This window comes from Tursiops truncatus, chromosome 17 (assembly GCF_011762595.2).
Source record: "Tursiops truncatus isolate mTurTru1 chromosome 17, mTurTru1.mat.Y, whole genome shotgun sequence".
Lineage (NCBI taxonomy): Eukaryota > Metazoa > Chordata > Mammalia > Artiodactyla > Delphinidae > Tursiops > Tursiops truncatus.
The window spans coordinates 7,190,067-7,218,052 of NC_047050.1; the positions used below are offsets into that span (position 1 = coordinate 7,190,067).

General features: G+C 41.4%; 1 protein-coding gene across 1 annotated transcript in view; it reads right to left on the bottom strand.

Annotated features, from left to right (window-relative positions):
• Positions 1-27,986, bottom strand: part of CA8 (carbonic anhydrase 8) — a 299,496-nt gene that overhangs the window by 16,514 nt on the left and 254,996 nt on the right. The window contains exons 12-15 of the mRNA XM_033843082.2: positions 21,436-21,727; positions 20,542-20,643; positions 20,091-20,358; positions 17,409-17,797 (exon numbers count right to left, since the gene is read on the bottom strand). The gene's annotated coding sequence lies outside the window, so the exon portion shown is untranslated. The remainder of the gene's footprint in view (positions 1-17,408; positions 17,798-20,090; positions 20,359-20,541; positions 20,644-21,435; positions 21,728-27,986) is intronic.

Sequence of the window (27,986 nt, forward strand, 5' to 3'; positions counted from 1 at the left end):
TCCTGATGTGAACAATGAAATTATTTTATCTCCCTGGACAAGAGTTTTCTAGAATAGTAAAGTCATGTTGACAAAAACAATAGAATAATAAAGTTAAGTTAGTGAGACAGGCAAATAGTACTATCATGTTAATATAGATGGCAAGCTGTGTGAGTACGGATGGTTTCGATTCTTACCACCAAAGCAGTATTATACATATAGTGGAAAGAATTCTTTGGAGTCATCCAGGCTTAGGTTTGGAAAAAACTTTCCCCATACTGGCTTCCACTTAGCTGTGGACGAAGCCAAGTTATGTAACCTCTTTGAATACCACCACACCATGTAATCTTATTTAAGATGTTTTGTAGAAAAATGCAATTCATCACAGCCTACGAAAGGAAGAAAACAACAAAAACCAGGAGTATTTTGAGACAAAGATGGAATACAAAAGTAGATCTAATTGCATACTTTGGTGAAAAGCATGATAAAGGAAAACATCTTTATCCATAGCTACACATCTCCAAAATACCCGTACCTTTAATTTTTGTTCCCATTGAGTATCATTTTTAATGAAATGGGATGAAAAATAATCCTTTACCTGTGATCAAAATGAAGGAGAGGGTAAGGCAATCCCTCACAATTTGTTGATAAACAATTTCTGCCCTGCTTAGCAAGATTAACATTTTAATTCAAACATTGGAATTAATTACAATCATCATAAGTACCACTTAAGTTCTATTAGTGTACTGGTCGTCTAAACTGTTGAAATGTCAGCTAGCCCCAGGCATTAAAAAATATTCACTCACTCCATCCTTTAAAATGGTGATTGAGCTAACACAAAATTCCCTTATTGGTAAGTACGGATTTTCTTATTGCTCTAAATGTAGAAAATACACGGCAGATCAAATACAAATGCCATGATTACCAACTGAAACATGAGACACTTAGAAATATAAAATGACCAAGTGAATGAAAAGTGTGCAAGGAAATAAAGACATTTATTTTTTTATGTTAAAACATTTATGTTTTGAGTGACAAAAACAATGTAAAGAAAAATATAAGGAAGCTAGTTATTTGATCACTGAAATGGTATAACTTCACACACACACACACACACACACACAAATTGAACACAAAAAAAAATCCTGCCTTACTTTGGCAAAGGGAGAAAAAGCAATAAATAAAACAGTTTTGCCCCGTGTGGCAGCCTATCACCAAATCTGAATCAGAAAGCAGTTGGGAACAGGAACTTTAGAAAATTAAGCTCTATTACCTCTGAGAAAACTAAAAGGTTAGACACAGAGACTCACTGCATTGACTTTGGCAAAACTCACATACTTTGTCATGACAATAAAGTTATTAAAACTGAAGCTGAAATTGGAATTGAAATAGTGCAGACACCAAGAACCAGAAAAACATTACAGAAACTAAGGAGCCAAAATTTTCCCTAGAGGAGGTAGAGTTGAAAGTCATTGCTGTAATGAAACATGAAGAGACTATATTTGGGGATATGTCAAAGAAATTTTTATTTAAAAAAAAAGTCTTAAAGACTGTTTAGAAGAATAAAAATATCAATTTACTGGAAAGAGATATTCCCTGGATAACCAGAACATGTTTTTCAGGGCAATCAAGTGTTGATTAGGCTTAAAGCGTAAGAGGTGAACATGTAATTACCAATCTGAGTAAAGTGTTTTAAAAATTAAATCAAACCAAATTTCAAGGGAACTGAGGGTGTTAATTCACTTCACATACTGTTTAAAAGAAAATACGATCATTTTCTCCCCCTGGAATTAGTTTCGTTCAGGGCCAGCTCTATGGTAGCACTGCTGCTGCCCATCTGTGTGATCTGGGCCAAAGAAAAACCGAAATCCACCTGGCAAACTATAGCCCTACTATCTGCCATCACTTTACTCTCTCCTTCTCTTTGGCTCACAATTATTCTCCTGAGGTTTACTGAATAAACTCAATCACTTTATGGTTTTGGGAGGACATCTGAGATCATCTTATGTATGTAACTCCAGCCAAAGAGTTGACTGTGGAAACTGAGGAATGTTGAAAGTAAGACCAGTTATCTCAGTGTGTAGTTGTTCTCATCTGCAGTGATTAAAAATCTGAACGTTTTATGCCTTGGGACATGATGCTAACCCCCATACTCTAGCAATCTCTCCTCTTGAAGATGACTGTCACACTCTTTCCTCTCTTTTCAAATCCCCAACACAGAACATGCTTCAGAGCATTTCCAGATGTTTTAATTGGCTGTGGTCAAGCTCTAAGGCAATGAAAAGTACTTTTCTACCCAGACTTTTCTATCCAGGCCAATTTATGGAAGGCAATTTGACTACCATCATTGTGTCATCAGACAATGGCAATGTGTTACCGTCCCTCTGGAGAAAGCAATTTGCAAGAACTCTGTCACTGTTACTTAGAAAGTAGAGTCTTCACAGTGGTTTTTACAAAGGTACCACTCTACTGGGCTTACCTAGAAATGGTGTGAAGGTCTAACTCATCACTGGCTAACAACCGGAAACACAGCGGTAGTCAAATAGAGATCTCAGACATCTCTATAAACGCACCCTGAAAACTCTGGTCACGTCTTAGGATATCATCATAATACATTTACTTCAGCATAAGAATCATGAGAATTGGTTGGAGTAAATTAAGTCTGTAGCATCAAATTGTAAGGACTCCTGTATCAGATGAATCTCTAAATCTTTAAGAGCAAAGGAAGGATTATTTAACATTGCCGTTTCTTTGGCAGATTTTCTAAATTAAACACAGGTGCAAGGATATAATATACATGTATACATTTATACAGATATATACATATATATACATATGAAATCAAAAATATGTCAAGAGAAACTCTTTTCTTGGCAATTGAACATAAAAAATTTATTCTGAAAATTATATCTGTAGAAAGTAAAATTGTGTCCGATGCAGACAGCATAAGTGAAATCTTGTGAACTGCTTTCTAAATTGTACACATAGAAAAATGAAGCAGACAGGCATGGGATTATTTCCTAGCAAGCTAAATGTACAAGCATCAGGAATAAATGAGGATAGGAATAGAAATATAGCACATAAATACATACAATAAAGCCGTACAAAAAAGTAGCTTTAGGTAAACCAAATTACATGGTAATAAAATTGAATTCTACCGTTAAGAAAAAGTTCTCTCCTAAATTGGCAGCAATAAATTCAAGGAGAAGCAGAAGAAACTCCAAGCGGAGTTACCTAATGTCAGATCTTTGACAAATGTAAGTGATTCAGTCAAAAATATTTAATATTTATTGACTAGCCCCAATTTTAGGTATTTGGGAAGACAAAATAGATACCATTTTAAAATGCAGGCTCCCAACCCTCAAGGCTTTATCCACATGGAAATACTTAAAAATCTCTGTATCAGGAGATGGAATTGGCTTTACTTTTTTTTTTTTTTTTTTTTTGCGATACGCGGGCCTCTCACTGTTGTGGCCTCTCCCGTTGCGGAGCACAGGTTCCGGACGCAAAGGCTCAGCGGCCATGGCTCACGGACCTAGCCGCTCCGTGCCATGTGGGATCTTCCCAGACCGGGGCACGAACCCGCATCCCCCGCATCGGCAGGCGGACTCTCAACCACTGTGCCACCAGGGAAGCCCGGCTTTACTTACTTTCACCTTTATTTCTAACTTATTCTCAAGCTATTCTTTTCTCCCATATTGAAAAAAAATTTCTAGGAAAAAACCTACTGATGATGTTAGCAGGTCAGCATTCCAAAGATATACCTCATCTTTAACACTTTTTATAATGCACAGTATATTGGAATATACTCAATACTCAAACCAGTATTTCTGACGATACCATTTGAGAAATTGTAGTATAAGTCTCCAGGAGTTGGCCTGGTGTCATAGACATCACCATGTGAGTGTTATGACAGTAGTGTCAAATTTTTCAATGCACTTAACACTCCACAAAGCCGATCACATATCTTTTCCTTAGAAATGTAAGCAACTAATATGCACTAAGTTGCTTCTTTACCCTGAGATTAAGGAACCTTCTCTTTTTTAATTGCAAGTTTGGGGAGTCTACTTATTCTTTGGTATTCTCTCCATTAGGTTGCAAGTCAGCGAAAAGTATAAAACTTAAAAGCAAGAACAGCCAAGTTGGCGCTGTGAAAGCAAGAGCCACTCACTCTGCTGCTTGATAGAAGCAGGATATTAATACAGAGCTGTCTACACAACTATTGCTGTGAAAGCAACCAATCCGAAGAAAAAAATAAACTCAGAGAAAACTTCCAATTGCTGTTCTCATTCATATCCACTAGGGTGAAGAGCCATTAGGTAAATGGGCCATTGTTTTTCTCTGTCTCCAGAAATAGCCTCCTGGGAGCCAGAGAAAGAGAGACCCATGGAGCAGCTGATGAGTTGTACGGCTCATAGCAAGTGCCACCTCAGCCCAGACGGTGAATTCTCAGGCTTCCTGGATGAGTTTCGCAGAGCAGGGAACCAAGAGCAACAAATGAGAGCAACTTTAGAGACTGAGAAGGATCCAGAGGCTGGAATACTGAGCCTTAGCCCATCACTAAAGGGATGCTGGACCAATAGCCAATTCAGATGGGAGGCAATTCATCCGACCGAGATGCAAACAACACGTTCCAGTCATTTTGTAATAGACTGATAAGCACCCATGAGAGAATTTACACCTTTATGAGAAGCAATGAAGGAACTCTTTCTGTAAGCAAACAGGAGATGCTGCAAGCCATACTACGACAGCAACAGCAAGAGAAAAACAACGTGTAACCAGATCAAATGCAATAATGTATGAAAGCATTTATTACAGAGTCACCTAGAACCTAGTATATAATTAGCAAATGTGGTTATCTGTTTCCACAGCAAGATGAAAACTAAAATTGAGAGTTGACATGAGCGGAAGGACAGTATTTCAACCCCTAGTCTTCTGCCATTACTGTTCTATCCATTTAAGTCTTGCTTTTAAAACAAAATCCTAGAAGAAATATATGCTTTCCTCATGACTCTTTCACAGCTCCTTTGCATCAGATAAAAAACCCATTGCCAAAGCATGATGAAGTCCTAGAAAATAAGCCAGTCCCAGACAGATCCTACCGAAGTTAACACAAACCAGGTGAGACTCTGGATTATAGTGGATGTAACATGATGATCATTCATTTGCTCACTCATTCATTTATTCAACGGCACACCTTTATTGCATACTCATGGCTGGCTAGTGGAATCTGAAAAAGTAGGAACATGGGGCACATAATGAGATAATATATGTTAAAATCCTTTGAAAAGTATAAAATGCCATAGAAATGACACAGTTGATGATGATGATGCAATCATAGCCTACTGGGGAAAAGGCAACATAGTCTCTTTAAATAAAGGAAAATCAGGTCTGTCTATTAAGTATAGAAAAGGGATCATTTATTCTCATAACTTATTTAGATTTTGAATAGCTAGTGAAGAGATTCTGTAGAAAGTCAATTTTTCAGATTCAAATCAGTCAACATAAGATGATGAGAAATGCTTTGTTTGAGTGAGAAACAGGTAAAAAAAAAAACCCACAGTTCTTGGTATAGAGAAGCATTAATTAGAATAATCTTATTTAGCAATTTTATAAATCACTCAGAAGATTTCAGAGTGAAGTCTTTCTGTTTGCAGACAACTCTCAACTTCCAGACAACTAAATAACAAGTCTGGCATGAATTAGATCTTGTGAGGCTGTAGCATGAAAATAGGCAAATAAGTTTAATTATTAGAAAGGAAAGGGGGTGTATAAGGAGAAAATCATGGAACAATAGTTTTGAGAGGATGAGTTCCAGTGAAAAAACAGAAAAGAACCTATAGTGACGTTATTGTCTTTGTCCGTTTGTGCATGAACTTGGTCTTGGGTCTTCAGACTGTTCTTCCTTCAGTTGAGTTATGTACATCGTTGTTTTGACAGGTGTTGTCAAGATGTTTTAAAATGTTTCCAGTTAGCCATCAAAATGAAAGGTTATTGTGAACACAGAAAGATGTGAAAACAAAGGAAGAATTCTGGGTTGGATATTAGTGGAGCAAATACGTCCAGTCGGAGGAATGACTACAAATGCATGTTTTCTGTGAAAGCAACAACAAGAAGCATTTTGCAACATAAGAAAGGAAGATGCTCACAAATGGCTGATGCTGGGATAAGTTTTGTTACTGAGGAAGTGCAAAAAGCTGGCTGATCACCGTGACTGAGGGCAGCAAACATTACCCAATCCCTTCAAATACAAGAAAGAAGTTTTAATGTAAATATAGGCTGAGGAGGCCTAATTTTGCATTCTCCAGAGTTATTAATAAGACACCCAGTCTTCTTTTAATTGCCAGCTCTTTTCCTCTTGGGAAAAAAATGATGTTTCTTATAATCAATAGAATATTAGATCTAGTAAAATGCAGTCGGTGAATATTTGGGGGACAGCATGTGAAAAGTGTCACAAATGTGCAGGGAGAAGGCCAAGGCAGGTGGGCAGAGGCTGCAGGGGGTGAACCAGCAGAGGTCGAAACACATATCCAGCCAGGCAGGGCCACGTGGGAGTTTGGTTGCTGTTCTAATCGCGATGGGAAGCCCTGAAATGTTTCCAGTGGAAATGGGGGTTAGGGTGGAGGCAGAGGGAGCAGGCTTAACTTGTCCAAGCTCACTCTGGCTGCAGCGTGGAGAAATGAGCCCAGTGGGCCCAAGTAAATGCGGGACGGAAGTCAGTCACAGTGCCCCAAGCCAACGATGGGAGAGCTATGACTTGGGAGGTGAGCAAAGAAGTAGATACTGTCAGGAGATACGTAAAAGGATTTTAATAAGTATGTGTAATCGAGTTTTCTAAACCTCTGTCTTGACCCAGTTGTGAGGTCCTGACCAGAGGCTGGTCAGTTCTCCTTCTTGAGCATCTGGGTACGTCCACATCTTCAACCTCCTCCCTTATCCGGCCCTCATACTCCAGGCCATGAGTACCCTGCCCTGATTACCCCCAGGCAGGTACAGAAGACCACAGGCAGCCCCCATGCTCCTGAGCCCGCTGAAATCATTCAAACTAGCCAGTCCCAAGCCTGCTGACCCAGCCTCGCCTACTTCTTGCTGTGGAAGCCACAGTAAAGACTCTTCCCCCCATTTTCCCCTCGCTCCCTGTGCTCCGTTCCCCCAGGGAACGCTGAGCATAACAAACTGTAACACTTTCTGGTGTCCTCTCTCTCCAGGTGCACCTGGACCTCACCATACCTCACTCACGGTAACATGGTTAAAACAGGACAGCCCTGTGAAATCCAAAAGGGAAACTGGAATTTAAGCAAGTCTCAGTTGGTCAAAATATGAGGTGATAGGGGAAAAGGAGAGTAGAAATCCAAACGTGGCTCAAACACTTAGTGACTCAGAGACCAAACTCATCGAAAACTCATAAGGAGAGAACCAAAAACACAGTTACAGAGTCCTTTCCTACCAAATTTGCAGACAAGTAACGGAATTACTTGATCTCATTCTTGCTTCATTTTATTTCTCCTGTCCATCGACTGGCAGAGATGCTAAAGAACAATGAACAATTACATGTTCAAAGAGCAAGCAGAGAGGCAAAGAGGAGGAATAAAAGGCCTGTCTAATCTTAAAATTAGATAAGTAATATTTGAATAACTGTGCTTTCACTAGAATAATAGCGTAGCTCCTGTCCATAACAGGCCCTTGATAAAAGTTTGCTTGAGTGAATAAAAGAACAGACAGGATTCTTTAATTGCAAACAGTCATTAAATTAATATTAATTATAGGATGGAAAGTTCATATAAAATATATTACATTCAAGAAAGTAAGACACGTCCCTCTGACATGTGTTCATTTGTTAAGATTCCTAGAGTTGTGTTCACAGTTTAACCCAACTGTCTTTATAGATCTGCATATCTACATATTCATATTTGAATAATTTTGCACATATTCAGTTTAGGATGTATTTATTCAGTCTGATCACACTGCAAAGTCTGAGGTATTCGATGAGTATAATAAACCCAACGACGGCCCATGGAGGATAAAGCCCGTATTTCTAAATCTGATTGCAATTCTGAGATATTCTGGTTAGTTCAAAAGAGTTACTTCTGTTGAAAGGGATCCAACTGAGGATTAAGATATTATGACATATGCACTCTTAACAGATAAAAGCAAGAAGAAAGACACCGGCACTAAATAAGAATGTCAGGATGAACTGCACACCATTCTTTAGGATAGAATTTGGTCTTACCTGTGGGGAATCAGCTCTAATGTACAAGGCAAAAGAGGTATAATTTAAGATTCTAAACTTTTCTGTACCTAAAAGAAAATAAAGTCAAAAATGAAGATCCTCTTGCACTGAAAGGAACTCAAAAATGGCAAAATTACTCACATTTCTTTTCATAACTGGTACCTATAGGGTTTGGGCAGGAGGCACTCATGATCTAGCCACGTCTAATTATATTGTCTACTTTTAACTTCATCATGAGAGTTAAGATTACACACTCCTGTTGGCTGATATTACAGGTGCCCATCTTTGGTTAGTTCAGTTGAATAGAACGTGCTGCTAATAAGGGCCATGTGGTGAAATCTATTCCTATTCTTTTTTTTTTTGGCTTTTCTGCCCATTTTCTTTTTTTTTAATTTTTATTTTATATTGGAGTCTAGTTAATTTACAATGTTGTACTAGTTTCAGGTGTACAGCAAAGTGATTCAGTTATACACATACATATATCTATTCTTTTTCAGATTCTTTTCCCATGTAGGTTATTACAGTATATTGAGTAGAGTTCCCTGTGCTATACAAGTAGGTGCTTGTGGATTATCTATTTTATATATAGTACTGTGTATATGTTAATCCCAAACCCCAGAATCTATTCTTCTTAAGCCATTTAGCTTTGCTTTGTCCTTGTCACAGACTATAGCCATCCCATGAAGTCATGTCTCTGGCCATAAGCTAGACTGGCTAAACAGTGTGGATAACAATTATCCCAACCAAATTATAAAGCAGCTTAGAGATTATTCCTACTGATAACGGTGGCATCATCTAACATGTGAAAGACAGCGTAACATCGCCATCCATCCCCCAGCCCCCAAGGACACTTTTCAGAAGGTAAATCTGATCAGTCTCTGCTTTATCCCTCTGAGAGATTTCCCACTGCTCTTCAGATGATGAAGATGAGGCGACCACAGTCCTCAACCCACACATGCTTGCACATTCTGCTCCTTGGACTCATGTTCTGCAATTTCTTCCTGAGTCCCTTTGAGCCACATATGCTCCTTCCCTTCCCACCCCTAATGGTCCACCTCAGCCACACTGGTCTCTCCATGCTCTGTAAACACACAAAACCCCACTCCATCTTCCGACGTACCTACTTACAGGTCAAAACATTGTGTGACTAGAGGTTTAACATTAGTTTCCTGGAGTAGCCTGTAACCCCATGAGAATAGGGACAATGTCAATATCTGTCTCTGCTGCACGTCCAGGACGAAATATAATGGAACTCCAGTGATTTAATAGATATTTAATAAATATTTGTTGAATGACAGAACAACAACAGTTTCTTATGAATAAGCATCATTACTGAAGTCTTGTTCCTCTGTGAGGCATGTCTTCGTGGGTGGCCTTTCAGAGTACCACTTTCAACGTGCAGCAAAGCCAGAAAGACTCTCCTATCAGAATGCTGCCCCGCCTTCTCCAGCCCAGCGTCTCAACACTCTCCTCTTACTGGTCTCTACATTCATCATTCACTCCCCCGAAACACACTAACTTTTTCTCACCATCTACCTGTAATTCCCTTCTCTCAGCTTCACTGCCACTCCACTTTCTTCACCTGGATATTTTTTACTTATTCTTCAGGCTTCATATGAAATGTCCCCTCCTTCAGGGAAGCCTTCTGAAACAACTCATGGCCATGTTTAGCTGCTTCTGTACCTTGCTGTATGTACACTTGTTTTTATCACTCATCAAATATCGTGTACTTGAGTTTATTACCAAGTATAATTTTAGCTACTTGAGAGCTGGGAACATACCTTTTTTTTCCCCATAGCAGTGCATGGTAACCTTTCAATAATATGTAAATAGCTCTTAATAAAAACTTTTTTAAACATATTGCAAGTTTGTTCTCATAGCCTATTAATACTAAAATATTAAATACTAAAATATTCCTGTAACACAACATAAAATTTAAATCACTGAATAAAACTGGGTCTATTTTCTAGTGGTGTTTGGTTCTATTTGTGAAGAAATAACATAAAGACACTATATAGACATTAACACAAGCAATCACACCCAGTCAGGCTCACTGAGATCCAGCAGGTGTCAAGCTCGTCGGTCAGTGGCTGTCAATAATCAAAATTGTATTTCAGTTGGTAAAGACCTAAATGGTTTCTTTCATGTCTGCAAAAATCATAGCAGAAATGCAAGCATGCCACACAAACTGACACACGCCAATAGATAAAATACCCAAGTCAATTCTCAAATGATATTTTTTCGTTTTCCTTATTAAATATACATAGGAACGATCTGAAGAAACATTTTTCATAGTTTTCCAATAAAACCTAAAGAGCAAAGCTCGTATTTCTGATTATTAGGCCAATTAAAAATGTCTGTGTACAACAAAAGTTAAGGTTATCGGCAAAAACGTTAGTCCACTCCAGAGAATGTTATTTATTTTTCCGAAATGCATGGATTTTAGATGGGTCTATGAGAAAGTTTTGCTACAACAGCTCAAGAGCATTACTAATAAAAACTGAATTATAGTTATCCTGGGAGATGTGTGGTGAGTGGCGTTTTCATCCTGAAGATCTCCTGGGTCATTCGAGTTAAAGCCTTTAGCATAAGAGGTTTCAACATTGACAGGACAAGGAAGTATGTTATAGGGAGTACAAATAGCAGCTCAGGCCCCGCTAATGGAAAAGTCATCCTATTTCCCTTGCTTAAAATTGTTCCTGTCGGGCTTCCCTGGTGGCGCAGTGGTTGAGAGTCCACCTGCCGATGCAGGGAACACGGGTTCGTGCCCCGGTCCGGGAAGATCCCACATGCCGCCGAGCGGCTGGGCCCGTGAGCCATGGCCGCTGAGCCTGCACATCCGGGGCCTGTGCTCCGCAACGGGAGAGGCCGCAACAGTGAGAGGCCCGCGTACCGCAAAAAAAAAAAAAAAAAAAAAAAATTGTTCCTGTCTTAGATGTTCCCATTATTTCTGTCCTTCCTGACACTTATTAAACTAGGAAGTAAGAAACTTCATAACAAGTCAACAAAATTATAAGCAATAATGTCTAAATAGTGTCTGAATGTGATGGATGTTAACTAAATTTACTGTGATAATCGCTTCACATGATATACATATATCAAATCATTATGTTGTACACCTCAAAGTTACACAATATTATGTCAATTATATCTCAGTAAAATTAGAAAAAATAGAGGGCTTCCGGGAAGATGGCGGAAGAGTAAGACGCGGAGATCACCTTCCTCCCCACAGATACACCAGAAATACATCTACACATGGAACAACTCCTACAGAACACCTACTGAACGCTGGCAGAAGACCTCAGACCTCCCAAAAGGCAAGAAACCCCCCACGTACCTGGGTAGGGCAAAAGAAAAAAGAATAAACAGAGACAAAAGGATAGGGATGGGACCTGCACCAGTGGGAGGGAGCTATGAAGGAGGAAAGAGTTCCACACACTAGAAGCTCCTGCACTGGCGGAGACTGTGGGTGGCAGAGGGGGGGAGCTGGAGCCGCGGAGGAGAGCACAGCAACAGGGGTGCGGAGGGCAAAGCGGGGAAATTCCCGCACAGAGGATCAGGGCCGACCGGCACTCACCAGCCCGAGAGGCTTGTCTGCTCACTTACCGGGGCGGATGGTGCTGGGAGCTGAGGCTCGGGCTTCAGTCGGAGCGCCGGGAGAGGACTGAGGTTGGCGGCGTGAACACAGCCTGCAGGGGGTTAGTGCGCCACAGCTAGCCGGGAGGGAGTCCGGGGAAAAGTCTGGAGCTGCCAAAGAGGCAAGAGACTTTTTCTTCCCTCTTTGTTTCCTGGTGCGCGAGGAGAGGGGATTAAGAGCTCTGCTTAAAGGAGCTCCAGAGATGGGCGCGGGCCGCGGCTAAAAGCGCGGATCCCAGAGACGGGCGGGAAACGCTAAGGCTGCTGCTGCCGCCGCCAAAAGGCCTGTGTGCGAGCACAGGTCACCCTCCACACCCCCCTTCCGGGGAGCCTGTGCAGCCCGCCACTGCCAGGGTCCCAGAATCCAGGGACAACTCTCCCGGAAGAACGCACGGCGCGCCTCACGCTGGTGCAACGTCATGCCGGCCTCTGCCGCCGCAGGCCCGCCCCCCACCCCGGGCCCCCCCCCCCCCCCCCCCCGCCTGAGTGAGCCACAGCCTCCGAATCAGCGGCTCCTTTTAACCCCGTCCTGTCTGAGCGGGGAACAGACGCCCTCAGGCGACCTACACGCAGAGGCGGGGCCAGATCCAAAGCTGAGCCCCTGGGAGCTGTGAGAACAAAGAGAAAGGAAAATCTCTCCCAGCAGCCTCAGAAGCAGCGGATTAAATCTCCACAATCAACTTGATGTACCTGAATCCGTGGAATACATGAATAGACAACAAATCATCCCAAATTAAGAAGGTGGGGGCTTCCCTGGTGGTGCAGTGGTTGAGAGTCTGCCTGCCGATGCAGGGAACACAGGTTCGTGCCCTGGTCCAGGAAGATACGACATGCCGCGGAGCCGCTGGGCCCGTGAGCCATGGCCGCTGAGCCTGCGCGTCCGGAGCCTGTGCTCCGCAACGGGAGAGGCCACAACAGTGAGAGGCCCGCGTACCGCAAAAAAAAAAAAAAAGGTGGACTTTGAGAGCAAGATTTATGATTTTTTTCCCCTTTTCCTCTTTTTGTGAGTGTGTATGTGTATGCTTCTGTGTGAGATTTTGTCTGTATAGCTTTTCTTCCACCATTTGTCCTAGGGTACTATCTGTCCTTTTTTTAAAAATTTTTTTCTCTTAATAATTATTTTTATTTTAATAACTTTATTATAGTTTATCTTACTTTATTTTATTTTACTTTATCTTCTTTCTTTCTTTTTTTCCTTCCTTCCCTCCTTCCTTCCTTCCTCCCTCCCTCTCTCCCTCCTTTCTTTCTTTCTTTCTTTCTACTTCTACTAATTCTTTCTTTCTACTTTTTCCCCCTTTTATTCTGAGCCGTGTGGATGAAAGCCTCTTGGTGTTGCAGCCAGGAGTCAGTGCTGTGCCTCTGAGGTGGGAGAGCCAACTTCAGGACAGTGGTCCACAAGAGACCTCCCAGCTCCACATAATATCAAACGGCGAAAATCTCCCAGAGATCTCCATCTCAACACCAGCACCCAGCTTCACTCAATGACCAGCAAGCTACAGTGCTGGACATCCTATGCCAAACAACTAGCAAGACAGGAACACAGACCCATCCATTAGCAGAGAGGCTGCCTAAAATCATAATAAGTCCACAGACACCCCAAAACACACCACCAGACGTGGACCTGCCCAACAGACAAGATCCAGCCTCATCCACCAGAACACAGGCACTAGTCCCCTCCACCAGGAAGCCTACAGAACCCACTGAACCAACCTTAGCCACTGGGGACAGACACCAAAAACAACAGGAAATACGAACCTGCAGCCTGCAAAAAGGAGACCCCAAACACAGTAAGATAAGCAAAATGAGAAGACAGAAAAACACACAGCAGATGAAGGAGCAAGATAAAAACCCACCAGACCTAACAAATGAGGAGGAAATAGGCAGTCTACCTGAAAAAGAATCCAGAATAATGATAGTAAAGATGATCCAAAATCTTGGAAATAGAATAGACAAAATGCAAGAAACATTTAACAAGGACCTAGAAGAACTAAAGAGGAAACAACGATGAACAACACAATAAATGAAATTAAAAATTCTCTAGAAGGGATCAATAGCAGAATAACTGAGGCAGAAGAACGGATAAGTGACCTGGAAGATAAAATAGTGGAAATAACTACTGCAGAGCAGAATAAAGAAAAAAGAATAAAAAGAACTGAGGACAGTCTCAGAGACCTCTGGGACAACATTAAACGCACCAACATTCGAATTATAGGTGTTCCAGAAGAAGAAGAGAGAAAGGGACTGAGAAAATATTTGAAGAGATTATAGTTGAAAACTTCCCTAATATGGGAAAGGAAATAGTTAATCAAGTCCAGGAAGCACAGAGAGTCCCATACAGGATAAATCCAAGGAGAAATACGCGAAGACACATATTAATCAAACTGTCAAAAATTAAATACAAAGAAAACATATTAAAAGCAGCAAGGGAAAAACAACAAATAACACACAAGGGAATCCCCATAAGGTTAACAGCTGATCTTTCATCAGAAACTCTGCAAGCCAGAAGGGACTGGCAGGACATATTTAAAGTGATGAAGGAGAAAAACCTGCAACCAAGATTACTCTACCCAGCAAGGATCTCATTCAGATTTGATGGAGAAATTAAAACCTTTACAGACAAGCAAAAGCTGAGAGAGTTCAGCACCACCAAACCAGCTTTACAAAAACTGCTAAAGGAACTTCTCTAGACAAGAAACACAAGAGAAGGAAAAGACCTACAATAACGAACCCAAAACAATTAAGAAAATGGGAATAGGAAGATACATATCGATAATTACCTTAAATGTAAATGGACTAAGTACTCCCACCAAAAGACACAGATTGGCTGAATGGATACAAAAACAAGACCCATATATTTGCTGTCTACAAGAGACCCACTTCAGACCTAGAGACACATACAGACTGAAAGTAAGGGGATGGAAAAAGATATTTCATGCAAATGGAAACCAAAAGAAAGCTGGAGTAGCAATTCTCATATCAGACAAAATAGACGTTAAAATAAAGACTATTAGAAGAGACAAAGAAGGACACTACATAATGATCAAGGGATCGATCCAAGAAGAATATATAACAATTGTAAATATTTATGCACCCAACGTAGGAGCACCTCAATACATAAGGCAAATACTAACAGCCATAAAAGGGGAAATCAACAGTAACACATTCATAGTAGGGGACTTTAACACCCCACTTTCACCAATGGACATCATCCAAAGTGAAAATAAGGAAACACAAGCTTTAAATGATGCATTAAACAAGATGGACTTAAATGATATTTATAGGACATTCCATACAAAAATAACAGAATGTACAGTGGAGAAAGGACAGCCTCTTCAATAAGTGGTGCTGGGAAAACTGGACAGGTGCATATAAAAGTATGAGATTAGATCACTCCCTAACACCATACACAAAAATAAGCTCAAAGTGGATTAAAGACCTAAATGTAAGGCCAGACACTATCAAACTCTTAGAGGAAAACATAGGCAGAACACTCTATGACATAAATCACAGCAAGATCCTTTTTGACCCACCTCCTAGAGTAATGGAAATAAAAACAAAAATAAACAAATGGGACCTAATGAAACTTCAAAGCTTTTGCACAGCAAAGGAAACCATAAACAAGACCAAAAGACAACCCTCAGAATGGGAGAAAATATTTGCAAGTGAAGCAACTGACAAAGGATTAATCTCCAAAATTTATAAGCAGCTCATGCAGCTCAATAACAAAAATACAAATAACCCAATCCAAAAATGGGCAGAAGACCTAAATAGACATTTCTCCAAAGAAGATATACAGACTGCCAACAAACACATGAAAGAATGCTCAACATCATTAATCATTAGAGAAATGCAAATCAAAACTACAATGAGATACCATCTCACACCAGTCAGAATGGCCATCATCAAAAAATCTAGAAACAATAAATGCTGGAGAGGGTGTGGAGAAAAGTGAACCCTCTTGCACTGTTGGTGGGAATGTAAATTGATACAGCCACTGTGGAGAACAGTATGGAGGTTCCTTAAAAAACTACAAATAGAACTACCATATGACCCAGCAATCCCACTACTGGGCATATACCCTGAGAAAACCATAATTCAAAAAGAGTCATGTACCAAAATGTTCATTGCAGCTCTATTTACAATAACCGGGAGATGGAAACAACCTAAGCGTCCATCATTGGATGAATGGATAACGAAGATGTGGCACATATATACAATGGAATATTACTCAGCCATAAAAAGAAACGAAATTGAATTATCTGTGGTGAGGTGGATAGACCTAGAGTCTGTCATACAGAGTGAAGTAAGTCAGAAAGAGAAAGACAAATATCGTATGGTAACACATATATATGGAATTTAAGGGAAAAAAATGTCATGAAGAACCTAGGGGTAAGACAGGAATAAAGACACAGACCTTCTAGAGAATGGACTTGAGGATATGGAGAGGGGGAAGGGTAAGCTGTGACAAAGCACGAGAGAGGCATGGACATATATACACTACCAAACGTAAGGTAGATAGCTAGTGGGAAGCAGCCGCATAGCACAAGGAGATCAGCTCGGTGCTTTGTGACCGCCTGAAGGGGTGGGATAGGGAGGGTGGGAGGGAGGGAGACACAAGAGGGAAGAGATATGGGAACATATGTATATGTATAACTGATTCACTTTGTTATAAAGCAGAAACTAACACACCATTGTAAAGCAATTATACTCCAATAAAGATTAAAAAAAATTAGAAAAAATAAAGTACTGCAAATAGGAATAAAAGGGTTAAAAACTAATACATTTAAAGTAGAATATAATAAATGGATAGTTCTTAAAAATAATACAATATTTTTCAAATAGTGAAACCAAATTTATAGTGCTTAAAGACATAGAAAACAAGCTTATGGTTACTAAAGGAGAAAGTTGGAGGGGGCTTGGGGCTAGTGATAAATTAGGATTTGGGGACTGGCCGATGCAAGCTAATGAGTATAAAATAGATAAACAGGGCTTCCCTGGTGACGCAGTGGTTGAGAGTCCGCCTGCCGATGCAGGGGACACGGGTTCGTGTCCCAGTCCGGGAAGATCCCACTTGCCGTGGAGCGGCTGGGCCCGTGAGCCATGGCCGCTGAGCCTGCGCATCCGGAGCCTGTGCTCCGCAACGGGAGAGGCCACAGCAGTGAGAGGCCCGCGTATCTAAAAAAAAAAAAAAAAAGATAAACAACAAGGTCCTACTGCATAGCACAGGGTCCTATAGTCAATATCTTGTAATAAACTATAATGGAAAAGAATATGAAAAAGAATATATATATGTACAACTGAATCAGTTTGCTGTACACCTGAAATTAACACAACATTGTAAATCAACTATATTTCAATTAAAAATTTTTCATTAAAAATTTAAAGTACTTATACATGTAAAAAAAGGTTAATAGATTTAAAAATAAGTAGCGTCAAATAAGAAAATAAATGGCAGACACGGTTAGCTGCCAGGACCAGCATCCCTTCTCCTTTTACCACTTAGACACAGAGCCCTAATTTTCACTGGGCACATTGTCCATCCAGAAGGTAAGACTATACTCACCAGCCCACCTGGCAGCCAGGTGCAACGAAGCAGTCATATTCTGATCAAGATGTGTAAGCACCAGAGCTGGCTAGGACTTCTGGAGGGCTGCTTAAAATAGTTAAGCTGCTGGGAGAGCCCCTTTTCAATCTTCTCATCTTATTCCTTTTCCAGGCTGGAGCTGCAGCTGCCATCCTGGACCATGAGTTGACCAGGAACGTGGAAAACACACATTAGGACCTGCATCAGAAAGTCTGGACCCTGGTCATTGATAGCAATGGTTACCCTGCCAGCCTTCAAGTGCTGTCTGTGGACATCTTTTATGCAGAGGGAGACGTTAGGTCAGCTTCTATCTTCTTTCAGCCACAGTTATGTGAGATTTCCTGTTTTCTGTCCTTGAACATAAAATCCTAACTAAAACAGATAGAAAGCTCAGAAAAACTGTATGTAATCAGTAAAAATTAAAACTGAAAATGAGCAAAAGTCTAAAACTATTAAAACAATAGTATGTGCTAACATGATAAAGGTTAAAAGCCAGTAAGATGCAGAAAATAATAAAGACAGAGCAAACTATAATGTACGAAAATGGTTGAATGTGAAGTAAAATGCTAAACAAACAAGACAAAATTTAACAAAAGACAATAGTTTAAGACAAATGTGTTGCGTAAACAGGATTGAAGCCAACCTAGACATCCAACAAGTATCACATTTCTCCTGCCAAGATTCCTTTAAAAGGGTCTCTGTTAATTGAAGTTCCCATAATCTCAAAGCAAGGCTTATTACTTGTAACTGGTGACTAGGCATAGTTTTATTTTCCCTTCAGAGCGAAGTCACCCCACCATCTAAGAGGGTGTGATCCTAAGTACAATTGCTCCAACCAAGAATATATGAGTATAAAAGTCTCACATCTCTAACTACCAGCCACGGTGCAAGGATTAGGGAAGACATCCAGGCACATATTGGAAATCAATTTCACATTTTCTTTCATGGATGATGACGTTAGTAGCTGTAATGTTTTAACATAATAAATAATACCTGTTAACTTAAGAAACTCAAAATCCAATTTATCCTTTATTTGGAAGCAAAATAATACATTTCGTAAAGAATAGCATAGTCTTTTTCTAGACTTAGTTTGTTGTGCAACTTGGAGTTTAAGAAAATTCAGCCTTTGGTGTGACTTTTCTTTCAACTTTGAAGTCTACAGACTCCAAGGTTTTAGACAAAATTGCCTTTTCATGGGGATAAGAAATTGATGGATTCTAAACCGAGCCTGAGCTGGCAGTGCTCAGAAAGGACTGGTGAATACATCTGAGGGTAGAGGGCTCACAGCCCAGACTGTCCAGCTCCCTTCCCCCAGCCCCATGGGATGTGATGGGCAACATTTTCCAAAAATTCAGGCTCTATTAAAATATGTGATTTTTCTTCTCTAAGTGCCTCAGAGATGGAATACAAAGAACAAATATATCACTAAATTCAGCTGATTAGCCTATTTCAAATCAAGATGACTATTTGTAGAAAAATACGCAATAATTTCTGTATAATGACTCTCTTATTTAAGATTATCATAACCATTTTCCCAACAGTTCATTATTAAATGCACATACCCATACCAACAGTTGAAAAATGTAACAGTGTGTGAACATAAGATTTCTTAACCACCTTCTAACCTCTTAATTCAACCTTTAACTTACACAATGTTAATGATGCTGAAGGCTAATTATTTCTGAAGAGGGAAAATAAAGCCATAAAATAAATATACCAATGTTGGTTTAAGCTGCTTAAAGCCTTAACCTAGTGTCTTTAGCTGGCTTTCTCCTCTGCATCTCTCTGCTGCCACCTCCTCCCACCCTGCCTTATCCAGGCCCCCTAGCTGGTGACGCCCCCGGGCTAGGGCCCATCTTTTCCCGTAGACTCAAACCATAGTGGCATGAGCTAATGGTGCTTTTCATGTTGCAGAGGATGCAGCCAGGTGGCCTTCAGGTAGGACTGGAATAGGAAAGACAGGGTAAAGGGAATCCCACAGCACAAACAGGGGGCAGCAAGAAGTGACAGAGAATGACTAGCAACTATGTAAATCGGAAGTCAAAGTAGTATCGTCCCCAAGATCAATGGGAAGATAAATGGAGCTGATCCAAATGAAATGCTCAATATCTGGCAACTGCATTTCCGCGTTTGAATCTAGATCGATGTGTGCATGTCGGGTGGTGCAGGTGCCCGCGCGCGCCTAGCATGTTTAGGGAGTGATCTGTTCTAAATAACTAACTTTCCCAAATAACTCAACTTTTACCTCTTGTAGCAGCAAAATTTTTGTGTGTGAACCACATACAATTAGGCCTTTTTAAAAATGCATTACACTTTGTTGCCTTTTTAAACAAAGCGCCTTGAATACAACCTCATCTTTTCTGAGGATGTGGGGTAATCGCTATTAATATGCCTGAGCCTGACCCTACCGTATGAATATCACTGTGCAGCCGTCGAGCCTGCAAACGTACAAGATGCCCGGCTGCCCTGCCTCTTCTGTCTCCCTGGTCTCCCATCTCCTCGGCTCTGCTCTTACTTTGGCCTGACAGCTGCTCCCCTACTCCATAATTACGTACCTGAACCTACATCCCTGGTTCTGAAGGTGATTCTTTGTCTGATACAAAAAAACGAACAAGGTGATTTTGACAGATTTTCTCACTGTTGCTCAGCTTTTTGTCTTACCTCTGGGATCACTGCTGTGTTCAAGAGACTCAGAGCTGATGAAACTCCCACGGGCCCGGGTCAGTCTGTCCATAAACTGTGCTAGCTCTACTGTATGAGCCACCAAGCGTTTGGTGTTCATTTAGGAGAATAAAAGTAGCCTTTTGTCTCAAAATATTTTTTCCTGTGGCCTAAAAATTCCATCCTTATGGACCCTCATTTGGGTTAACACGTGATCTTGTATCAGGTTCTTAGTTCCAAGGACTGCCCACCATCTGAACATGACGTTCTATAAAGGAAAGAAGACAGGACGGTTGAATTCCAGTGGAAGGGCGAACTGGAAGAAAGGACAGACTAAGAGGGAGGATCTGATTGCAAGCCTTTAGGATCAAGGGTGAGGCTGGCAAGCACTGAGCCTCTGGGAGGAAGGTCAACAAGAGGGTAACAGGCAAGGAAGAATCCGTGAGGTTACCTCTCCCAGTCTCCACCCACGGGATGGGCTTAGTCCTGGTTGGGCGGGGCACACACAGGGAGGGGCTGTCAGAGGAAGCCAACCACACCTCACACAGAGGCTCTGAAATATACACAGAGAGACTCTGTTGTGAAAAACAGGTAAATGTGTCCAAAATGGGTTAAAAAAAAATGATGGGGCTGCTTAAGCCTATGCCTGTGTTACCCCAGATGCACCAGCGACGGGCACAATAAGAACTTAAGCGCTGAAAACATCACTAGTAGTTCTCTTTAGAACAAATGATTGCTTCATTTCAACCACGGTTTCTTATTTTAAAAATCCAATTCACTCACGATATATAAACTCGTATTTTTGGCCTTGTAAACAGTTCTCCTGGTACGTGCTGGGGGAGTTATCAGCAGCAAGAACCTACCTTCAATATTTTGATTAGTTCCGCTTGGCTTGTGCAAAATTGCAGACATTAAATAGAGCAACGCCTTGACAGTGACTTAGCAATTATTCTGCCATCATGTTGGCCCCCCAGACCCACAGATTTTACCAAATAACTGTTTTAAAGAGATCATCATTGGACCTTACCAATTTTATTCCCAATAAATATTGTGAAGGCACTGCTATGAATATACCTCTTAAAACATTGCATGACTAGAATTCACAAGCAATGTAATTGTTCTTAGGCTCTCTGAGTAGAAATTTTCCCCCAAAGATCACACTAACTCAGGCAGACATGAAACAAAATCACTCTAGACTGAAAATTGGGGATTTATCAAAAATAAGCACAGATATGGGAATAAGCCTGTTAGAAGCAGAATAAAATCTGACATGCAAGTGGAATAAAGATAACATTAGAGATAGGAGAGAAAGCCTGTCCTCATAAAATTCTACATTGTTTCTTACCATTTCATAGTCTCTTAATGAAGAACATGCAGACTAATTGAGTGTTTCAGTTATCAATTGCTGAGTAACAAACCTCCCCAAAACTCAGCATCTTAAAACGATTAATGGTGACTGATCTAGATTCTGCAGGTGGCCTGTGTTTCTTCTGTTCCGTGTGATGCAGCCTGGCGTTGGTCATGGACCGGAAGGTCCAAGAAGTCTGGGGCCTCCTCCACACGGTGTCTGTCCCTCCACGGCCTCTTCAAGTGGCCTCTCTCTCCAGCAGGATAGCCTGAGCTTCCTTACAGCATTCCTGAAGCACAGAAGCAGGAGTTTCTATACCTTCAAAGGGCTGCGTCCAGAACGGCACAGCGCCACTCCTGCCGCGATATGGAACATCCAGGTTAGGATGCAGACTAATTAACAAATCCCCCCAACATGCCTTACACAACTTCCTTGTAGCATCCTAGAAAGCAGACACTTAGGAAGGAAGGATGTACAATAACACCAAAAGGCAAAGGCAAGCGATGAGCCTACCTCAGAGTGAGGAGAGGACTGCAGACGGTCAGTGGGGGAGATGAAACGTGCCATCAATGGCTGATGCACGTTCTACCTCCTGAGTCAAAATAATGAGACGGGGAAATGAGAGATAACAATTCCCATCTCTGGTACAGGGGCATGAAAGCTGCGTTAACCTAGAAACAGTAAGTACAGAAACAAAAGAGAGAGAGAAATCTAGCGAAGTGGCATATTAAAATAATAAGAATTAAAGACTTCTCCTTTGTTTTCGACTTTCTCTGCGCCAAAGTTTTATGACGCCCCAAGCACATGATATGTGGAAACAGATTATGGACAGTGGGGTGAATACATGTTACTCTGGATGGCACTCAAGGTCAGCAGGCTGGGTGAGGGGAGGCTGCTCTGGCCCATGGAAGACACTCCCCCTGAATGTGCAGGCACCGCAAAGCATCCCGGGAAGGCCTTCCGACCTGACGTGAGAGGAGCGGGGCTTGAGGCCGATCGTCTCGTTTTGAAGGACACATGAATTGAGGCTGAGGACTTGAGCTGCAGTAGAAGGGAGTAACATTAGAGACCCTAGTAAGGCAGAATCCACAGGACTCAGTGTGCCTGGAGGAGCAGGTGGGTTGCTGTAAGGGTTAATGATTATCACCCTCATCGTAACAACAATGGCAGCTGACACTAAGTATTGTCTCTGTAGCCCCATTTCATAGATGAGGAAATAGAGGCACAGAGAGATTAAATAACAAAATGATAGTTAAAGGAGACTTCCCTGGCCGTCCAGTGGTTAAGACTCTACCCTTCCAATGCAGGGGGTGCGGGTTGGACCCCTGGATGGGGAACTAAAATCCCACATGCTGCAGGGCGCAGCCAAAAAAATTTAAAAAAAAATTTTAAAACAAATAAAAATTGTTTAATTAAAAAAATGATGGTTACATAGTGTAAAAGGCAGAGCCGGATTTTGAACCCAGGTAGTCCAGAATCCGCTTTCTTAAGTACCTCATGACCTTGTATGTATGGTTTTGACCTGTGGCGTATGCTCCAGCCCCAGGAATTATGACGCCGGCTTCCATTCACATCAGGTTTTGTCATGCCCCTGGCACTTTGGATGTGCTTTTCTTCTTCTAGAATGATCTCACCGCCAGGCCAGCCTCACCCATCCTTCAGGGCAGCTGCATGTTTTCCCCTCTCTTCTGCAACCTTCTGAGCTTTAAACAAAGGCTTCCTCCTCCCTCTACACACCTCTGTTGTGGCAGTTACCAAACTGTTTTGCAACTGTGTAGGAGAATGGGGTTTTTGTTGTTTAGTGATGAAATATCTTAGCTTTTTGAAAAGTAAACAAGGGCTTCCCTGGTGGCGCAATGGTTAAGAATCTGCCTGCCAATGCAGGGGACACGGGTTCGAGCCCTGGTCCGGGAAGATCCCACATGCCGCGGAGCAACTAAGCCCGTGCACCACGACTACTGAGCCTGCGCTCTAGAGCCCGCGAGCCACAACTACTGAGCTCAAGAGCCACAACTACTGAAGCCCTGTGCCTAGAGCCCATGCTCGGCAACAAGAGAAGCCCCCTCAATGAGAGTAGCACCGCAACGAAGAATAGCCCCCGCTCGCCGCAGCTAGAGAAAGCCTGCACATAGCAATGAAGACCCAGCACAGCCAAACAAAAAAATAAATTTAAAAATAATAATAAATAAATTTTTTTTAAAAGTAAACTAAGTAATAACCCCCCATGAATCTACCACTTACAAATACAATTGCAGCATCCTGAGTACATCTCACAGGTCCCATTTCCTACCTTCCCCCACCAGCCCTTGAACCAATCACTACCCTGAATTTAACGTCTACCTTTTATCACCAGCATCCTTATATTTTAGCTGCAAATGCATGTATAAAATAATCGGGCAATTTTACATGTTAGTAACATCACATAACTGGTGCACTATAACTACACTTCTGCATCTTGCTCTTTTTTTACTCAACATTCCGTTTCCACGTCAATCCGTCATGATCCATGGAGTTCCGCTTCATTCATTTTGTTTCATAGTCTCCCATTGCGTCACTGTGCACAATAAAATGCCTACCCTGCAATCTGCGTATTTGTCTGAGACATCACACAGATCTTTTTTAAGGTACACAATTCTAAATAAACGCGTTAGTCAAAAATATTTGATCAGATTCCCTTTTTAAACTTTTACTATTTTTTGGCATGATCACTGGATTGAAGAGGATTCCACAAAGGATCAAGAGGCCCAGGAAAACTGGCATCTGAAAGCCGGTCGGAGTAAAAGCCCCTGTTTCTCTAACAGAGCCACACTGCGCAAGGGTAAAGGCTACTGAGTGTCCCAGAGAACCTAATTCTCCCAACATGGTCCATCCATCAGCCTAATTCATATTCAGGATGCTGAAAAATGGCAGTTTTCAGTTTCTCAGGAATCTAAGCATCTGCAGAGTGCTTTGTGCAATGAAATAAAACATATTTTTAATATTTGGCCAAGACTTAAATCGTCAAGAGCCAAGATTCAGAGCAAATATTTCCACATTAATTGAAAATTTTATTGTCAAATAGTATTTCATGGTTTATTCATGCACAGAAGTGCTACTTATCTTCTACCATTCACTCCAGTGATTTCACGGAGAAGCCAGAGGCTATTCTCAAAATTGGGGTGACATTTAAAATCAGGGTGACATTGTTTTTCTCACATGCAAAAATAATGATTTTTTCCTTTATGCTGAGTATCTTCTCCACTGGGTGATTTTGCTGATAATAATATCTTTCCTGCCTAGCTCAGAGGATAGTTATAAGGATCCAAAAAGAGATAACACATGAGAATCTGCTACATAAACTGTAGAGGGCTTTATAAACATTGTAGATTATTATCATTATCATTATTATTCATTCAAAGTAAGACTCAAGCACCAAGGACTCAAGGGGATGTGGAACCCAATTGAGGAAATTAATTCTGAAATGTACACAGAGAGGAGAAAGAGAGAGCCAGACCTCTGATGAAGGCGTTGTCCTGGGATAAGATTGCCTGAGCTCCATTCTGTCTCCACCCGTTAATCTCGTGCAAGTTACTCAACTGATCTAAGACCCAGTATTTTTAATTTGTAGAACAGGGATAATAAGAGTATTTTTATCAGATTTCTACATTAGTAAATTAGATAATTTATGTAAAGTGTCTACTCTATAGTAAATTCTCACTTGTTAGCTATTACTATTTCACTAGAACATAAGCAACACAGATGCAGGGCTTTATCCCTTTCGTGCATTCATTCATTCATTGTTTAAACAGATGTTTATTACCAGACTATGTTCTAGGCACTGTATACCGCAGTGAAGGAGACAAGGTCCTTGCTCACAAACAATAAACAAGTAATTGAGGTCATTTCAGGGAGTGGCAAGTACCACAAAGAAGCTGATACAGACGAATTATAAATACATAGAGCTACAGGAGTGCAAAGCTGGAAGCAGGGGCCATAGACAGGTGTCCAGAAGGTCGTCCAGGAGGATCATGTTTGACTTAACCCCTTGTCAGCATTCAGGTGTTAGGTCACATGTGCCAGCCGTGCAAAGATCTGAGGGAAGAGAACCTCACACTGAGGAAATAACATTTGCAACATGTCTGGAACAAAAACTGGCTTGGCGTGTTCAGAAGACAGACGGTGCCCCAGTCTGTCTTGAGCCTGATGGATGAGAGGAGGAGTTGATGAGGAAAGGTGGAGAAAGAGAGCAACCCCAATACGTGGAGCTCGAAGGGCCAAGTGAGAAAACTGAATTGTGTCCCAGTTGCATTAGCCTAGATACCCCATAGCCCCTTGCCCGCATTTTTTGAATACGGTAAATAATATATTCACAAAGTATTTTTTAATAATTATACTAAAAGGCATTCTGGATACTTTAGAGACTTAAAGACCCTCAAGAGATGCCTTCTCTCCGGAAAAATCAGAAATTAGTTATGCGTTCCATTTTTAAAGTGGAATCTATCTAATTTAGCAGTGACTTTTTTTAACATATTTATTGGAGTATAATTGCTTTACAATGATGTGTTAGTTTCTGCTTTACAACAAAGTGGATCAGCTATACATACACATATATCTCCACATCTCCTCCTTCTTGTGTCTCCCTCCCTCCCACCCTCCCTATCCCACCCCTCTAGGTGGACACAAAGCACCGAGCTGATCTCCCTGTGCTATGCGGCTGCTTCCCACCAGCTAGTGTATTGGTAGTGTATATATGTCAAGGCCACTCTCTCACTTCGTCCCAGCTTACCCTTCCCCCTCCCCGTGTCCTCAAGTCCATTCTCTACGTCTGCGTCTTTATTCCAGTCTGCCCCTAGGTTCTTTAGAACGATTTTTTTTTTTTTTTTAGATTCCATATATATGTGTTAGCATACGGTATTTGTTTCTCTTTCTGACTTACTTCACTCTGTATGACAGTCTCTAGGTCCATCCACCTCACTACAAATAACTCAATTTCGTTTCTTTTTATGGCTGAGTAATATTCCATTGTATATATGTGCCACATCTTCTTTATCTATTCATCTGTCGATGGACACTTAGGTTGCTTCCATGTCCTGGCTATTGTAAATAGACCTGCAGTGAACACTGTGGTACATGACTCTTTTTGAATTAGCAGTGACTCAATGCAATGTCTCTCCTTTGTTTTCTCATTCAATAAAGATGGCTGTTCTGACCATATGTAATTGGGCAAAGGTGAGACTTTGCTTTTTTTTTAATAACCATTTCTTAATTGAAGTATAGTTAATTTACAATGTCGTGTTAGCTTCAGGTGTACAGCAAAGTGATTCAGTTATAAATATATATTGTTTTTCAGATTCCTTTCCATTATAGATTATTACAAGGCACTGAATATGGTTCCCTGTGCTATACAGTAGGTCCTTGTTGTTTATCTGTTTTATACGCAGTAGTGTGTATATGTTAATCCCAAACTCCTAATTTATCTCCCCCCACCCCCTCTATCCCCTCTGGTAACCATAAGTTTGTTTTCCATGAGACTTTGCTTTTAACCTGGAGCGAAGATGGTCATATTTGGGATTATGACACAGACGGCTTACGTCTGCGATGTTGTAAACGTTTCGTGTTTTGCGCTCACCAAAATGCGGTTGTTGAACCCTTAATATGTGGCTCGTGTGACTGAGGAAATAAATCTTTGCCTTTGCTTCATGTTGATGAATTCTAATTTAAAGAGCCCTTGGCGGCAGTAGCCCTTAGGTGGCTACGATATTGAGTAGGGCAGGTTGTACTTTTCTCTGCCTTGGCCATTTGCCTTCTTGAAGTGGCTCATCAGCCCCCCACACCTCGTGCCCACTGGTATGGCCTCCCTTCTCCCTCCTGCATGTGCTGTGGCCCATTGGCTGAGGTGCTCCCAAACCTAGTCGCGTAGAGGGTTCCTGCGGGACCGCTGACCCTCATCACGCTCTCTGGTCCTGACTCTGCCCCAGCCCACAGCCCTCGCTCTGCCGTGGGGAGATGACGAGAAGGACCTCGTGTGACCACATGGACGGAGAAAGCATGCCCATCTCTGCTGTTCAACAGGTAACGCGAAACTGACGCTTCAAACAACGTAGTGAATCACCTATGCAGTACTTTTGTCAGGGGTAGAAGGCACATCTGTTTCAGATCAAAACAAGATGAGAGATGTTCCAGAATTAGCCTAAACTTAGTTACTCCAAAAGTCAAGGAATTCTTACATTCTTTTCTATTAGTTAAATCTTCCAAATCTGTTATCTTCTCAATATTGATGATAGTGAAACTACTGGATAATCATTTTTTAAAGAAAGGAAACAGCTGTTTGAATTTAATTGCAAATAAAACATTTCACTTTTGAATACAGCACTCCATTGTATCTTCAGGGAGAGGCAGGAAGAGAATGCAGATTTTTTTTTTTTTTTTCCGGTACGCGGGCCTCTCACTGCTGTGGCCTCTCCCGTTGCGGAGCACAGGCTCCGGACGCGCAGGCTCAGCGGCCATGGCTCACGGGCCCAGCCGCTCCGCGGCATGTGGGATCTTCCCAGACCGGGGCACGAAACCGT